The sequence below is a fragment of the Stegodyphus dumicola genome, chromosome 2 (assembly GCF_044657685.1).
Source record: "Stegodyphus dumicola isolate Sdum_Otavi_A_Nest chromosome 2, ASM4465768v1".
Lineage (NCBI taxonomy): Eukaryota > Metazoa > Arthropoda > Arachnida > Araneae > Eresidae > Stegodyphus > Stegodyphus dumicola.
In genome coordinates, this window is record NC_140769.1 from 230,398,832 (window position 1) to 230,417,599 (window position 18,768).

At 33.4% G+C, this 18,768-nt stretch overlaps 1 protein-coding gene across 1 annotated transcript in view; it reads left to right on the forward strand.

Moving 5' to 3' along the window:
* The window catches only part of LOC118183117 (uncharacterized), a 270,277-nt gene that overhangs the window by 125,631 nt on the left and 125,878 nt on the right, over window positions 1–18,768 (forward strand). The window contains exon 2 of the mRNA XM_085811874.1: window positions 10,489–10,597. The gene's annotated coding sequence lies outside the window, so the exon portion shown is untranslated. The remainder of the gene's footprint in view (window positions 1–10,488; window positions 10,598–18,768) is intronic.

The window sequence follows — 18,768 nt, forward strand, 5'->3', positions numbered from 1 at the left end:
TAAATAGTATATGGTGAGCCCGAAAGCCCTATCGTGTGGTTTTATCGTAACTTTTTAAATGCCATAATTATAGTGAAAAATAATCACATGATAACTGCCTTTCTTCAGGAGGTGCAGTTTTCAAACATTTTGGTTTGTTTGCAAAAAATACAAGGATACAGTAATCTATTGAATAATGTAAGTGGAAAAAAGGAAGGGAGAAGCAAATTTATGCAGTAACGGTACTAATTCGCCTGACAACGTAAATCCATCTTTCTACAATTTTTTCCAGAACTGAAACAAAAGCAATCTGGCTATCCTCTTTTTCATGATTACTCTTCAGTACATAACAGTTTTGCTCTTTAAAAGACATAATTTAGTCTCAACACTTCTTTAAATGATGTAGTTATCCTCTTTACTCAATCAAACGAGAAACAGATGCGTATAACGTCGGAAGTTAATATCATATGCTGTGAATAATACAAATCACCCTGGAGGTTATTGATAAAGGTGCGGCATATGATAGTGAACTTTCTATGCTACTTTTTATTGCGGTTGCATAGTAAATAAAGATGCGTTTATATGTCACATAGATAAATGTTCAATGATGAAAGATGGCACTTTAAATAAGCATAGGCTGTAACATTTTTCTAATAGGAAAATAGTCTCAGATTATAGTGTATAATGATAAAATCTTGAATAAATGTTACTGAGATGGAGTGACTCCCAAGTGGTGTTCAACAGAACTGTGCACTGATTATCATTAGCTTTGTTTAAGCTCAATTACGAGAGATATTCAGTGCCCCCCTTTTTTTGGTACTGTGATTGCCATATTTGATGAGGTATAATTACCGGCTTCTGGCAAAATAAATATTTGCATTTTTTACACTTTTGAGCAGTAGTAATTTATAAAAATATGAAATGCTATTTCATAAGCATGCAAAAATAAGTTGTACAATTTTAAGCGCTCTAAATGTTTATAAAAAAATGTTTAGCTGTCAGATCGTTCTTTGTAAAATTAGCTGGTCAGGAATTAATTTGGCTAATTAGTCTTTAGGTTATGAGGTATTTCTCCCGCCTTCTTAGCATGCCTTCGTAGTGTAGTGATCAGCACGCTCGGCGCGTATTCGAGAGGTCTGTGGTTCGATTCCCGGCGCTCATTTTTCACATCTCCTGCTTCGAAATAACCTAATGTCTCTACAGGGTTTTAAAACAACTTTAATTAAGATAAATGATCAAGGACTAACATGGTAAATTAGTTCTGTAACTGTCAGAATACTCTTGTCCAGTTCGTTGGTCAAGAATTAACTTACAATTAACAGGTTAGTTCTTTATGTTAGGGCATCCTTGATCAAGTTAGATGGTTAAGAACTAATGTGATAAGTTAGTTCTCCAGATGTCAGAAAAGTCTTGGTAAACTTAGTTTGTCAAAAATTAAATTGGTAAGATAGGTTTTTAGCTTTCAGAACTATCTTAATCAGCACTAATTGGGCTAATTATTTCTTCAACGCCCCAACGGCATAGTTAGTGACTGTGACTACCATACCGAAGAGCCCCGGTTCGAATCCCGGAGAAGGCATGGATGTTTGTAAATGCATAGTGTGTGTGTGGCATATAGGCACTCTAAATAGTATATGGCGAGCCGAAGGCCCTATCGTGTGGTTTACTGGTAAGGGAAGAGGAGTGGGAGACCTTTGAACCCGTCCTCCGGGGTGCTATCTCTAAAAACTAGGTTGGAAATGGGCAAAATCATACTATCATCTATATGGTGCCCACGTTCTTGTCAACGACAGACGTAATCCTGTATTGTTTCACAATAACTTTCATGGGCTTGTTCTGATGAATAGGTTAGACAAGTGAGATTAGTCACCGGAACACATTTATTTAGCTAATAAAATGTTTTTATTAAGTTAGATGGTCAAGGTTCTTTATTGGAACAGCTAAAGAACTAATTTGATGCTGTTCCAATAAAGAAAATGGCCTCAAGGATTTATAAATACATTCAGTATTATCATAATGTTAAGCAAGACGCCTTAAAAACATTCCGCGCAAAACTGGCTTAGCATCATTTGCGAAATCTGTTACAGCCCCATCTTGTTGGAACCCCAAAAACGCATTACTAAAGTAGTTGATTCGAAACTGTGAGGATTAGCGTAATATGTGTATGTAGCATTGACATATCACAGTGACTATCCGTCCATGCTGTACTATGCGTTCAGTATGTCCATGCTGCAGAAGTTTTTGTGACGCTTTGTTTAGGATCGTATAGACTTGTAGGAATGAGAGGAAAACGAAGGTAATCCTTGATGCAACCCTGCAAGTAGTAATAATACCGACTCATGATGGATCATATGCAGAAGTCGTATTCTAGTCACATAGGCAGTCAGTATTGAAGCTTATTCTCATCTATACCATTTTCTAAAAGGGTACTATACAACAGTAAGAACATTTATTTCTAAGTAATCAAGGATAAAAATGCTTCTCTACTTGATTAGCAACCCATATTGCTCGACTGACGTCAACATTGCCATCGTGTTGCTGACGCCACGAAAAGAAACGAAAAAAGGCGCTTTAAAACTTTAAGACTTCATGTATAAAACAATACTAAATGTTTCTTGATAAAAACAAGCATTTGATGTAGCGTTATCTTTTAAGCTCACCCTGTTATTGAGCGACACTGCCAAAACAACCCCATGAACGCCAGTTAAAATTGCCGGACATTATAAATTAAAATAATTAAAATAAATCATCAGTTTTTCACTCATTGAACCATTTGTTATGATCTGGATGACGTAACATTTTTTATTATATCCAAGAATAAAAATTCGTAGCTGCTTTTTGATATACGAGAAGAAAACTTTCGAGACCAGCTTCAACATTAAATGAATTTTCTCGTGGACGCTTTTTTTATGCTGATTCAGGAACTTCAAAGCTACCAAATTAGTATCCCGGAACCCACTGAAATAACCCTGCAACTTCTTTGGTCATGAAAGAAAGCGTCAAAACCGACGTTTTGGCAATGGGCGTGTCATTCGCCTCCTAAAAGAAACAAAAAATAAACCGAAAAAACTCACCTTTTCCACCCACCCATTCCGCATTTTCCAATCCCAGCTCGGCGATGCCAAAAAACTTTTTCCACCAGCCTCCTCCCATCCTCCCTCTCCGTTTTACCCCTTTCGGAGAAAAACTCCCAAGGAAAACTCTCGGCTACGCTTTCATCCATTCACTGCACTCTCGAACGCAGAGATCAGAGCGGGCGCGCGCTGAAAAACTATCCTCAAACCGCCATTAATTTGTGGCCCGCGCTTTTGCGAACCGGTCGATAATACTGGAAAGGCCAACGAAAAGAAAGCTAACGAAAACTCCAAAAATTAAAAACAACAAGGAGGTAGCTAGCTGGGAAGGGGGGGGAGTAAGAGGAGGATAATAAAGCGTCGAAGGGGGGAGGGAAGAGCTTTAATTAACGTTTCGGGTAACATCCGCTAAAGCTTTACGTTGTAACTCTAATGAAATAAGATCGATTCTCCAGTTTTGTGCTTACACTCATATTTACTCGCATGCAGGCTAAAGGCTGGGGGAAATGGTGGCGAGAAAAGTAAAAATTTTTCGACTAATTGCGCGTATTTCGCTGAGTTTTTGCAACTCCCTCCTTTTCGGTGCGGAGAGATTCGAATCGCTAGCGAAATGAAGATCGTGCTTTTATTTAGGGAGTAATTGTGGTGGGTTAGGCGAGGTAGCGTTATTTTTAAACGCATATTCGCCGCGTTATTTTTAATTTTGTTTTGCTCTGTTTTGTTTAATTTTTTGAAGGGTTTTAACGCGTTCATTTTGAATATTTAAACGTCGGAAGCGAGCTTTCGTGTTCCCGTGATGATCGAAATGGTTTATTACCAAGAGCGGCTAATTGAAGAGCATATGCGTCTCGTTTTAGGTTTTGTGTTAAATTGCTAACGAAGTGTCCTCTGATAAATCGCATGTTAATTGAGTCATCTGTCGTAGTTACATATGCAAAATACTATGAACCAAAAGAGGGGAAAAAAGGAAAGAGGGAAAAGAACTTGCTTTTTAATACAGAATAAGAGAAAAGAAAGGGAGGGAGAAAGAAAGATATAGTATCAAACGATACATAAAGAAAAAGCTGTTTTCTTGTTCATGTCCTGCTTTGAGTTCAGCTTTAAATCAAAATTAAAATATCTTAGTATTTTAGGTTAAATTTTGAAAGAATATTGAAAATATCTGTGTATTTTGGATTGAATGTTGAAGAATGTTTATAATATTTAAGTATTTTACATTCATCTTCAATAAAGAATTTAATCCCTCTCTAAAACATCTTAGAGAGGTTTTTATTATTTTGACTTTGCGATAAAATGGTGTCCGTAAAAAATTGTTGTTGTTGTCAGTCGATATATAAGATTTTTATATACGATATTTTAAAAGTGTATTGCTGAATACTGCGCTCAGTTAACCATTATAAAAGTAATTTTATATAAACTTCTTTAATAATATTTTATAACAAATATCATTTAATACCATGAGTGTTATCACAAAAATAGTTTTCTACCTCTTTATCGATCAGCTGCGAAATTTTTTTGTTTGTCAACATCAAAAATAAAAGCGCATGAGCATAATGAAATTTTAAAAAATTTAGACTTTAAATTTCTTTATTTGCGTGTACATTATATAGGAGGGTTAAAGGTTCTGGGATATATTTGTTGAAATCATGCATATCTGAATAATTTTCCAACTAAGTTCTGGACTTAAATGTCCCCCCCTTTTTTTTTCCTTCTTTACCTCATTTTTTTCTGATTTTCTTTTTTCTTCCTTGTAACGAAGTGAAGGAAATATTGTAATCGCGAAAAATTTCGGGTATCATATTTCAAAGAAAATATTCATATCAGCCGCTCTCGAAACCATTTGAACAATGTTTTTACGTAACATCTGTGCGTACGGACAGAATAAAGGATTGTAAAATAGATTTAAAATGCATTCAGAAGAGATTTTTTTTCTATATATATATATCTAGGTCTGCTATAACATGTAGTTTTGCACCTCCCTTTTTCCTTGCTATCGGCCTCACCCATCGTATATATATATATAAAAAACTTAAAGCATCTTAAGTTAAAAGTAAATTGGAGTCAAAGCAAGGCAATTTCGCAACAATATTAATAATTGCCCCGAGGTTTAACACAATATCTAAGCAAATTAAAATTAAAATAAGAATTCATAAACTCGAAATAACAAACTCGAAAATAAAAATGCAGAAGGGAAAAAAATATACAAGATAAAAAAAAAATAATCTTCTTTTACTGAAACTCCAATTCAGAACTCATCAGGGGAAATTGAATTAAAGTAGATTAATATGTTTCGAAAACGTGTTTCGTTCTCCTGGTTTATTTGAGATCAAAAACCGAAAAAAGGATCAATGATCAATTAAATTTTCATTTAAGACATTTAAATTCATATAAAACCGAAAAATCATGTTACCTGGCTCAGTGACCTTACTTTTTTTTTTTTTTTTTTATTCTTATATGTTGGTAAATTTTTGCTTTAAAAATCATTGAACTATGTAGTTTTATACGTTCCGGTTAAGGTTTTATGCCTTTAGTTAATCTGCATGCAATAGTTGTAGAAGTATCAACAATTTTTAAGGTGGCGAATTACGCCTAGCGAACCGCCATTTGTATACATTTGAAGTTCAGTAAAATAGTGAATTAATTCAATCTCTGCACCAACTTCAGTGTCTGTTTGCCAAGTGGGACGAAAAATAAACTTTCAGTTTTGTGCACCAAAAAATCTGCCTTCTTGCCGGTTGGCCGAATCGCTTGTTTTTGCGTAGAAACGCTAATTTTATTTTATTTATTTTCTTTTAACTGTTTTAACTGTATTTGGTGTTTTATGTTTTTCTGTATTTTTCAATTTTTAATGAAGATGTTTTGAGTTTTTATATAATTTTGTTATGCCACGAATTGAGAACTGAATTAATTGAATGAGAAATATATCTGTAATGAAATTCGAGGAAATAAGTTTAGATGAAATGCAACAGAAAATGTGTATAGTTTAATAGGCCATACAAGGAAGTCATGTGGCGTCCACATCAGATCTTTTAAGTTAAAGGAAGGACTGTTTTAAAAGTACCTAAAACCATACGCTATAAATCCTAATAACTGCGAAACTTGGAAATAATATGAACAAAAGTCCTTTACAACCGAGAGCACCTGTTGTTAAATAAATACAAAAGATAAAATTTTCCATTCATCTTAAATCTCTTCTCACTGAGAATTCCACATTCTCTAAAGACCCCAGTAAAAAGAATTGTTGTGTTGACCGAAATTCGTCCACCGTTTCAAAAGAAGAAATATCTGAATGTTTGCAGAAAACTTATCCTGTGATGTTTGCTTCCCTGCAGAGCATTCGATCCATGATTCTGATGGGGAAGGGGAAAGAGAGGAGACCGCTGTACACATATCGTCTGCTTTCAGCATCGGAGGAAAAAAAACAAAATCCATTTCTATTTGAATCCAAATATAAATAAATAGAAACCGAATTTCTGTGATTCTTCATTTTGAAGACATTTCTGCTCCTGAACTATAAAAATAAATTTAATTTCCTTCGAAAACTAAAAATGGCTGTTTAAACATAACGAATGATAATGAATCAAATTTTAAGATTTGTTTGCACAAAATATATCTATGTTTAACTCAGGTAACTATGTTAATAAAAAAAATTTTGAAACATGTAAAATAAATAGTGCGATTAGTGTATAAACTCCGTAGAGGATTACTTAAATATTGTTCTTACTTTTGAGTTAGAATTCTTTTCTTTTAAGATTTTAAAAAGAGGTATTCGATTTGTCGATATAATTTTAATTATTTGGTGTTTGGATCTCGTTTTAATTTTAATCCCAATAGTCTGGGATTCACTTGTGTTAAGTAATTTAAGTTAATATTCAAAAATAAAAAAATAAACTAACAAATTAAAAAATAAGATATAAGCTTCTCTCCGAAAGGTGACATTTCTTTACATCGCATCTTTTGAGATGAAAATTTAAAAAAACTGGATATAATTATGTAATTTAATAAAATAGACATAAAAGTCTTTTTAAGCTGCACTCTTTTAGTTAAATATGATAAAAGTAAATTTTATCTAGGTATCTGATTACGTTCTAATCATCAATTTTTATGAAATTTTTTAAAAATTTCTTATTATTTTCTTTTCAAACCTGTACTTTCAGCATCTCAAAAGTACTTTTATTTTGTCTCATTGGTTATTAGAAGCTGTTATGGCTATTCTTTTTCTACATCATGAAGTGGAAGTTACTATCGAAAGACCAGAATTTGATGCTGAACACAGACTATTCTAAATACCTTTAAGCTAAGAATTTTTCATTTGAACACTTTTTGTGATCCTTAAAAAGAATTTTAAAACGTTCTGTTTATTATTAACTATTCAAAAACATTGCAAATTCGATTTCACATTCAGAAACAGTTTCTTTTATTTTGTTTGTATTTACAATATAATTAAACCTATTTTTTTTTTTTTTTTTTTGAAAAACTAGATTTTTAAAAACTTTTCTGCAACTAAAAAACTTTAATATTACTATAGTAAATTTATTTAACTACTCACAAATATTCTGTATAATATTGTGAATTAAGTGGACTAAAAGCTTAGATTTATGTACATATTTTAAATTTCCATAGATAATTTTGTAAATGAAATGAGAGAAGCTTCTCGAAAAATAGCTAGTACATATACTCAACAGGTATATTTAGAAGAAATTTTATTTTGTTGCTTGGATTTAAATCTTTTTAATTCCTTATGCATTAATAAATGTAAGTGAAAAAATAAAAGTAAAATACTGATAAATATGTTTGCGGAAATATATCTAATATCCTGAAATTTTAACATATTTTTAACCCAAAAATGCAAGGCAAAAGTAAAAATTACACTATAATAACATGTTTATCTCCTATTTTTATCATTTTAAGTAGAATTCTGCCAATTAACACCAATAATAGATTTTTCTGTACTATTTTTCAAAATTTGGTTGTCGAATATAGTCAGATACATTAAGCTGTCGTAACATTCCTAGTCATGCTGCTATTATCAGTGACGATGTTAAACCAAAATTGCCAGTGAAAAATTTTAAGATATTTAATCTGATTATTCTTATACCAAATGATCCAAAAGTCGCGAGCATTAAGCTTTCAAAATTTGTAGAAATGCTGCAAAGGATATTAGTGGCAAATTGTTTTAATGGATGAAGAAACTGAACAATTACTGAGCAACCCCACTGAAACAATTATCTATTAGCATGCTCCCAGTAACACTAAAATCTGAAGTAAATTATTCACACTCTTATTCATCATTTTGATATAAATTAAACTTCATAAATTAGACTCTATCTCTCTTCACAAAACTAGGTAATTATTATTAATTAAAATTACAGTTCAGTGAAAAGAAAATTCCAATATTGAAATATTCGGCATTCATTTTTGCATTTTTCTTTGAATGGGAAAGGGTGTAAGCAGAAAAATTAAAGAATATTCAAAACGTACACAATCATCTGATTTAAACTTTAAAAAAAATTCTGAAAGTGTTCAGATTTTAACGATTGCCCAAAAGGATTAGTTAAGGTTTTTTACGCTTTCACTGAAATCGCAATCGACCAGTCCGTAGTTACACTTCCTCCTGCTAACCCATTTCTTTTTTCCTTTTTAGCTATATTATTAAGCAATATTACGTCACTTACGTCATATACAAATCAACAGAAAAATTACAAAAATTTTAAAAGTACCATAACAGCATGTGATTAGAATTTCCGATGCAATGTTACGTGTTGGCATCCATTTTTCTATTTTTTTCAGTCTTTTCTCAATTCTTGATATCAGTGTTCACTTTTCTTAGTAAGATGGCTTGGAAACATTTTTTTAATATTTATTATTTTTAATAATAAATATTAATAAGTAAATAATAAATATTATTATGTTTATTAAATATCATGGTCTTCGCACTTACGATATCAAATTCAGTTCAACGGCAGAATCACGAAATATTTAAAAACAGCATATTTGTAAAATTTCCGATAGGCAGTCTCGCGCTGGAGATAAAAATGTTTTATTCCGTACAGTGTCGCCCCTGGTGGCTTTCAAATCGTTGAGTCTGTTAATCAGAAATTCATGGAAGTTTTACAAAATATGGAATATAAAATTCGAAATTCGGGCTTCCAGGTGCACATGTTTGGGTAGAAGACTACATTATTCGAAATTTGATGGCTCTAGGTACCATCGTTTTCTCACAGTGCGAGGAAAATACTTACATACATACGGTTTAGAATGGATTTAATGCACACAGAATCGATGATAGCTTGATAAATTTATTTTACGAAAAGAAACATTTTACAGTTCTGGAACTTTCCGGAAAAGTACTCATACAGCTCATCTCAATTTCACAGGGCACAATGAGTAGTTGCACTTCAAACTACTAAGAACGTTAAACAAAATGCAATGCAAAGCGTATCTGAAAGACGAAGTTCTCACGGAGACCTCAGTACTCCGTATTCAACTCTGAACTAGCAATTGAGCCGGTTTTGTATAGTTTTTCCCCGGCCGCCTAGAAATCTCTAGTAGCTTCCATTTCTCGAAATTGCTGGTTGGCATGTACGATAAAGTTACATATAAGGGCTGATGCGGTCACAGTTGTATAAAAGAATAAATTCCGGTATCAATTAGTTATACAGGAACCGGACCGTCAATTACAGTATTAATTAGTTGTATAGGAATTGGACCAAAATGGCGATTTCTCGCCAAACTTGGGGACAAAAAATACGTCGCAAAACTGTTGCCAGCTTGGCGATATCTCGACAATTTACCGAGTTTTTTCTCGGCAGTTTTCAGTGTTGAAAAGACTTGCCACTGTAATCTCACTTTTCCAGCAGAGTTTCGACTTTTCAGATTTTCATGTTACATTATACAAAAGATACTACAATTTTAAACATAACTTCACTAAAATTATTCACATATATACAAAAATTCGTAACAATGCATACATGCAGAATCTTCATTATTATTTAATTTCTTTTTCTTTGAAAGTAATACAGGGTGATAATATTTGGTAGCAGCAAACTGAAAAGTTATACAGCCCCTTATAGTGGACGACACAAATTCTTGTTTCCAGCCTAAATAACCCATTCGAGGTACCGCCATTTTTGGCTAAAAAAATGCCAAAAAAGTTGCACCGTATATGCTACTGCGAAATTCCATCATAACCACCAGGTTTTATTTTGAATGTAGAAAACAGCGAACACAAACTAGAAAACTTAAAAATTTTAATGGGATTTTATTTCTTGAATGCCTTGTGCAATAACCGAACCACAGCCTCTCGTGGCAAATATAGACTTCGAAGTAGAAGGCCTTGGAAAAGCGGCGCAGTAGAAGAGGAAAAAATGTAAGAAAACAAGTGGTATCACTTCTTTCTTTTGTGAATGTGTCTAATCTCTCCTTTCTTTCACAGGTGACCTTCGAATGGAGAAGTGGGGGCGTGACGGGACCCAGTATGCGAGGAGGAGACGCCACTGACCATGCCAAGCCGGAGGCACCCCGGCGGCACTCACCACCTATTAGTAAGTTCGGCGACCGCCTTCTTAGTGATCACTTCTTTCATTAATGATCTAAACCACCGTTCTCTCTCTCTCTGGTTTTTTTTTTTTTTTTTTTTTTTTTTTCCCCGCTGGCTTACATTTGCGAGTAACAATAAAAACAATGCCTTCTTTAATTTAGAACTGAAAAGTTTAGATTACAGGCTAACTTAGCCGATTGCTATTGCCAGTTTTTAAGCTTAAATCTAGGCTGTTAAACAAAATTAAAATTCAACTAAAAAATTTTATTATTATTTTGAACGATGCATCATTTTTTTTTTTTTTCAGTATTTCTTTTTCTAAATGTAAAATGTTTAAAAAAATATCAAAACATTAGAATGGAATCCATTGAGGGGAAGAAGGGGTTTGTTGTTTGAATAATATTAAAAATTTAAAGAAAGACAACTGTACATTAGCATAACATTTCATAATTGTTAATTAGTTTTATCATTTTGAAATACACGAGAGTTATAATTAGACATTTTGCAATCGGTTTAGAAATAGATATATTACTTGAAACACTACTGGTGTAATATAATTTCAAAATATTTCAAAATATTTCAGATAGAATTACTTTTCAAATGATTCATTTTATTACGCTGAAAAGCAACGCTGTCGTATAATATGGAGGACAAGTGAAAGATCTTAGGTCTCGTCGACTTATAACAACATCTGATCACATTATACGTAGCGGATAAAAATTAGAAGTGAAAATAATAACATTCCTCCGAAAGGTTAATAAATAAGAAAACTCTATTGTTATGAAACATAAACATTCCTTTAGCACAAGCTTTGCATTCCATAACACGCATAACGTCGGAAACTTTCGTGTTTTACGCCATAAGCCTTAAACCTTCTATTTTGGTACAATGCCTCGGTTTGGTTTTTGGTTTATTTAATTATGGGAAAACAAACAAAAGATATCTGCCTGAGAGAGGAGCTGCTTTCGTTGAGTTTCTAAGGGAAACTCTCTCGTATGCATGACGAAAACGACCATGCTGCCAGCCTGTTCGCGAGTATTCGAACCTCGGACCGAACTACCAATATTCAGCGATTTTAATACTCGTGGTGCCCACCAGAGGAGTTCATCGTGCCACTTTTCATGGTTATACTATAAGGCAGCAGTCTTCAAATTTTTTCAGTTTTGTAATAAAGAAAAATAAAATATATATATCATCATATACCAAAAAGTTCGCCATTTTACATCCATTTAAATCTTTTGTGTGAATGTTGCACCACCCAAAATAGTGTAATTTACCACTAATGGTACATGTGCTATAATTGGAGAAATCTTGCTATAGGGTGAATGTTCTAAGATGCCATAACCATAAAAGATTCTTATAATAATTTTAGAGTAATTAAAGATTAAAAATATGATCAACTGGATCGACAGCGATTATAAATTAAATAAGCGTTGTTGATTTCGATTGCTATCGAGAAATTTTTGAATTTCTTATTTCCTCCCCCCCCCCGGATATAAGCTTTATATTTTTCAACCCGAAGTTCTGTTTACGAAACAGTATACAAATTGAAGTTCATTAAAGAAAAATGTTGTAAATTCCCTACAAATTAAATCTCAAATAGGGTCTACGGCAACTTCTCAGAGTAGAATTCCCCCTACAGGGAAAATTTCATAATTCCAGGGAAATTCCAGGGAAACACCAGCCTTTTAGTTAATTCTTAAGTATTTAGTTTTAGGTTCTATGAATATAAAAAACTACTTTTACTCGAATATTGGTATCTATCAACATATTCTATACTTTTTGTTGTTTAGTTTATAAAACACGTTAAAATAATCTAAATAAAAAAAATTATATATGTATTTTTCGAGCTTTCGAAAGGAGGGGGATGATAGTCTAGCAATGGTGAAAGGAGTGTATTAGGATGAGAATCACAACTTTAAGTTTTTTAATACCGATCAAAGAAATTTATATAAGATATTGGAATTTTTATAAATCAGAGAAGGGAAAAATGGGATGATAACAATTGCAAAGTCCGTATTTTATAAAAGCTATACAAAGCATTAGATAAAACTTTTTTTTTTTTTTTTTTTTTAATTCCTATAATTTCACGAAAAATCTAAACATACGGTGCTGTGAATCACGATGAGTAAGATATTTCATTTATCTTTCCATATAATAAAACAGCGTTGCTTAATGCAGCGTCAAGTTAATCATTACATCCAGACTTGTTAACAGTATTTTACAACAAATATTTCTTCATGTCTTAAATGTCGTGAAGAATATAAGTTTCTGATCTCCTATAATAGAAGACCTGTTACCTACTCGATATATACGTTATCTTTCTTTCTTTTTTTTCTTTTTTTCTTTTTTTTATTTTGTTCGCATGTTTAGTAAAATTAGATGATAATTCTTCTAAATTAGTGACGAATATATCAGAAAAAATTCAGCAGCAAAATTCTAAAATTGGACAGTAATCCATTGTATGACAATGTAAAGCTTAATTTTTCCTTAACTTTTCTCAGACATGAAATATGGAAGAAATAATCATCAGTTTGTAAATACGTTTCGCTGATTTTGCTTTAGATATAATTCATGCAGTTCTTTAATCCCGATTAAAAGGGAATAAATTGAAAGAATGAATTTTACACCTCCGTTTTGCTCGTGCTAACAGGAACTTTCTGACTGCAAACCTCTCTCTCTATATATTTTCCGATTTGTTTCTTTGCTTTTAATTCTGCTCAAACTGTAGAGTACTTTATTTTTAATTTTTCTATTTTTCTTATATATCATAAAAGAAGTACAGGGGAGAAATTTGGTGATATTCAGCAAAACGATTTATTTATCGAATTGGGAACTGCAGATATTATTTTTGCTTAAGAAATGAAGCAAAATATTTGTATAATTTTGCACATATTGTTTTAATATTTTAATTTTAAAAATCTTTTTCTTTCAAAGTGTAATCTGAATCTGAAATTTTCATGCTGCACTTATTCAAAATTAAATACTTTGGTGGGGTATCCTGTGCAAATTCCATCTTGATCCGTGATTCACACATTAAAATGCATTATTACTGATGTTGGAACTATAAATATAACAATATGCGTCCTCTTTCTCCCACTAATAGTAGTAATAAAATAATTTAGCAGCTGCAGAATGGCAACAAACATTCGTAACATTTGCGAAATCTCCCTTAAAAAAAAAGGTCTTTCTCTATGTAGGAGTTTGTAGGGAGGGAAAGTAAAAATAAGGCTAATGACGAGAAACGAGAGTTTTTTTTTTTTTTTTTTTCCTCTCTCTTTTTGAGGGTGAGGGTAGTTAAAAAGCGTAGCCTAAAAAGAACGCGTGTATTGTGCCTTGCAGCTGTTTTGAGACCGCGCACTTTATCCCCTACCCCCTAGTCGACTGCGGAGGGTAGGGGGGAATAAATCATTTTCATTTGTATCGTGTAATTTTCAGGATACTGCAACGCGTCATGATTTAGAAGTCATAATCTTCGTCGTTCTTAAATCACTCCATTGTTGGGCAGTATTTTCTTACAATAGGAGCTATCATGACAAACTCACCTCCCTCCTTACTTTGGAAACATCATCTTTGTGCTTTGAAAATGCCGCCAGGAGGCGTCATAATTGCCAGTTACCAACTAATGCTCAGTTATATACTTTGCCACCAATATTTTGGAAGTCTGCTTTATTTACTTTAGTATTAGGCTGAAAATGCATACATTGTGTAAACAAAAGTAATGTTAAAAAATGTTTTTGTGCATAGAGATGTGACAATGATGCATTTCATTTCGTCTAAAAAATAGTATCTTGTAAATCACTAAAATTATACAAAGCAGTCGACCCACTTATAAGGTATTTCTCCCGCCTTCCTAGCGAGCCTTCGTGGTGTAGTAGTTCTGCACGCTGGGCTGGTATTCTAGAGGTCCGTGGTTCGATTCCCGACGAAGGCGTTGCTAGTTTTTCCATCTTTCCGGTCTTCTAAAAAAAAAAAAAAAAAAAAAAAAAAGAAACCCTAATGTCTCTACAGTGGCATCCGAGCTAAAAGAGTGTTGGATGATGATTCTCCTCACCCAGGATTTGGCGACTTTTTATTAAAAGAAACACAACAAATTCCCCATGTACCACATAGTATCACATGGGGCTTACAGAAATAAGTATGAAACACAATACAAAATAAACAGAAGAGAAAACTGAAATAAAATTAAGGATTATTACAAAGTTTTACAATGAATTGACAAAAAGTGTCAAAAGCACTTCTCTCGGAAATAAATTGGTAAAACTCTGGAGGCCAGTTAATATTAAAATTTTTCAGTCCCAGTTTCAAGACTTTTCTTTCGCTCTCATATTTAGGACATAGAAGAAGCACATGTTCAACATTCTCCTCGCAACCGAGGCCACAGTCACATACAGACTCAGGACTCAACTTAAATCTGTTCAAATAACTTTTAAAATTCCCATGTCCAGTAAGAAACTGGTTTAATTTGTAATTTGTGAAGAAATGATGACATGACAATCTCATTTTAACAGAAGGGAAAAATCTCCTAGTTAGACTCCCTTTATTTGAATTAATGAATTCGTGATTCCATGACTCCACAATGCTTTCATACATGACCTTCTTATAAAAGGAATTAGGGATATTGACAAAAGTGTCAATTTCCCGCTTAGTCGCAGTCTTAGCAAGGAAATCGGCTCGTTCGTTCCCAACAACACCTGTATGACCTCGAACAAATGAAAATGAAACCGAAATATTTTTATCCTTTAAATTTTTTAGTTCTTTTTGAATCTCGATAATGATATTATTAGAAGAAGAAATACATTTTAAGATCTCCAAGGATGAAAGGGAATCAGTACAAATGAGATAGTCTGAAACAGCACTGTTTTGTTTAAAGACCCATTCGACGGCGAAGTTTAAGCACAAAAGTTCAGCTATGAAAACGGTACATTCATCTCTGATTCTAAATTGAAAGTGCTCAAATTCAAGACCATTTTTGAAGACAACAAATGCGAGACCAACCTTGCCATCAATTTTGCTGCCATCAGTATAGCAAGTTACAGGCGAATCATCTACGATTTTATTGCTAAACTGAATAAAATAAACAGCATTTCTTTCTGAAGTATGAGGGAGATCAGATAGAGGTAAAATACAATCATACTGAGAGACAGTAGAAGCAGAAATATTTTCCTTATAAGCAATAGAATGAAGAATGGCAATGTCAATTGGAGGAAAGCCAGAGATTGCATTAAACAGACTCATAGCTTACGGTACGATATCCACATATGACCCGCAGAAGTATCCGCCTTTGAACACGTCGTAAATATCTACAATTTATCTTCTTCTTGAGCGATATACCGGATTTGGCGATTGGGTCCCTTAAAAACCCCAGTAGCCCTTTAAAAGGGGGAGTATATAAGGTATTTCTCTCGCCTTCCTAGCGTGCCTTCGTGGTGTAGTAGTTCTGCACGCTGGGCCAGTATTCTAGAGGTCCGTGGTTCGATTTCCGGCGAAGGCGTTGCTTATTTTTCATCTTGCCTGCTCCCCCCTCCCCCCAAAAAAAATCCTAATGTCTCTACACACTGAATGAAGACATTTGTCACCGTTAACGTCTGACAGCAGACTGAAAAAATCAAGATTATGTACCGTTTACATAACACATGACATTAAAAACATATTTTATTAAGGGAAATAATGCCACCCGTCTATTCATAAAAGTTGCCAGTTGAATTAAAATATTTTAATTTATATGATGGAATAGTTTATGAAAATAAAGTCAAACCGAAAGCGACCGTCAAGGTCTTTGGTTACCGGTAGCGTATGGGTTCACGGTCACCAGCATGAGAATGACACATTAAATTTAGATAGGTGACCGAATAGAATTAAATAAAAGGCTTCCGGTGGCTGTCACGGCCATTCACCGGTGATTTACAGTCCGACAGTCACTGGAGTCAACTAATAAGTCACTGGTGTAGGTAGCATAGTTAAATCAAAACAGAAATTTTTAAGTAAAACTGAACCGAAGAACATAAGCATCCATCAAAAAGTAATTGCTCGCTGGTGACCTACGAGTTGACTGGCACAGTCACTAGTGGCCTTCTGTTTCATTTTATTTAATAAGCAATCTAAATTTACAGTATGGCTTACAGTAGTGACCTACGGACTAATTTTTTTTATCACCGGTGTGAACAATGCAGTAAACTGAGATACATTATGAAATACAATAAAACGAATATCACCGATGACTGTCAAGGCCACTACTTACGTGGGATCTATGGTTTAACAACCACTGGTGCAGTTTCGTGTAGCAGTAACACTTGCAAGTTTTTGCACTTTGCAGTTCAAAGCAAACTGCACAATTACGAAAATGTCTCCAAAGCTCTAAAATTATGTTGTTGGTGGCATGCCGCAGAATCCCTGCGAAAACAAAGTAATATGACCTGGGATGCACTAGAAAGCATATAAATAAGCTGCGGAATATGCTACTGTAACACAGGAAAACTTTATGCATAGGACGAGTTATCTCGTGGCTAGCGCTTAGCGAATATTCTTGGAAGACGAAGTATCTCGTTCTTAGTGATGAAAGTGTTAGCAGCTGAAAATCTAGAAGAGAAAATTCCTGGACTGACTACTGACTGGTGTTCCTGGACTGGTCCGCTTATTCGCAAAGATTCAAGAGGAGATATAATCAGGCTACCACATTTGCCACTTTAGCGTTCCGTTACATTTGACACATTGGCGTTATTTGGCAACTGGCGTTCCGTTAACAGAAAAGTACCTGTATTCCTTACTCTCATATTAATATCTAAGAAAACAAATAAGTAAAAACACTAAGCAGTAAAGTTAAAATATGAAAGAAAGGGGGGAAAAAAAAACCCTGAATGGGCTGTTTAGCACAAATAAGCGTGTGTTTATTTGTGAAGCAATTTTGTTGAAACTAACAGAAATTTCGCTGAAATTCAGTCCAGCTTTATGCAAGCGACATATTTAGTGCTAACACGTACGAGCAGGAGCTGGAGTCCTTAATAGGAAGAAAAAGGAATAGAATTGAGGAACAGAGTAAACTCTACGTCATTTACGTCGTGGAGGTAATTTTTGAAAGCTTCTTCAAATTAAAAAGCGAATTAGTGAAAACAGTAATTTCGGCGTTCGATTAATGTTATAATTTTTATCCCCTCCCCCCCCAAAAAAAAGTACTATCCTGATTTTTTCATTTTGCTCTGTTCGACAAAACAGAAAAGTTTAAAATCTTCTGCTTTGGTCATATGCGCACAGAACCTCAATTACAAGCAGTTTTATGTGTACACAGTAAATAAAATTTGCCTTTTATAATTAAAAAGTGGGTGCATAGTTTTTTTTTTTTTTTTTTTTTTTTAATATTTTAAAAATGTCAGAGGTATGATAATCTCTTATTTTTTTAAAAAGAAGCAAAATAGGCTCCTTCAAAGGTCGTTTAAAAATTCCTTGTAAATGCGGCTTTGAATTTACAGAAAATCGAAGGATCTTTAAAATTAAGCGACTGTTAATCACTGGTTACATAGAAAAAAGTAGGGAAAAAAAAGCCCACCATAGCGTTTCATTGTCGGGTTAAAAATTATAACTTTCAGTTTTCGAAAACTTAACTTATTGCTAACACTAACTTCCCTGAATTTGGACTTTTTAGAAATTTTCGAAATTTTTCACTGTAGTGAATCTTGTGGTAACGTATAGTTTGTACTCGGTTTCGATTGCAGAAATGGTTCAAACCTGTTCAGAAACTCATTGTTATTCTTTTGATAAAGCATGCCTTCTTCCGTACAGCACTGTAATTTCTACGATAAGTGTTAGTAGTAGTAATAATATCTTCATAATGTTGGATTGAAGCTCCAACGAAGCTACAGTCAGAAGTTTCATGCTTATTTATAAGTTTTATGTTGAACATCTTCATTTTGATATTCAACGCATTTGTTTGCCATTAGAGTTAACAACGTTTTCTTCTTGATTATAATTTGACAAAATAATGTTTTATTTGCATTTCTGGAGAGAAAAATCTTCTTTTTGTAAATTTCTCATACAGAATGTTCTTAAATTAAATCAAACGTAAATTCACTTACGTACTAAAGGTAAATGTTAAATTAAATCAAAGCAATAAATAATGCAAACTGCAGAATATCGAGAATATCGGTAACTGGATTCTTCCGCTTTTATAAGCTGGTTTAT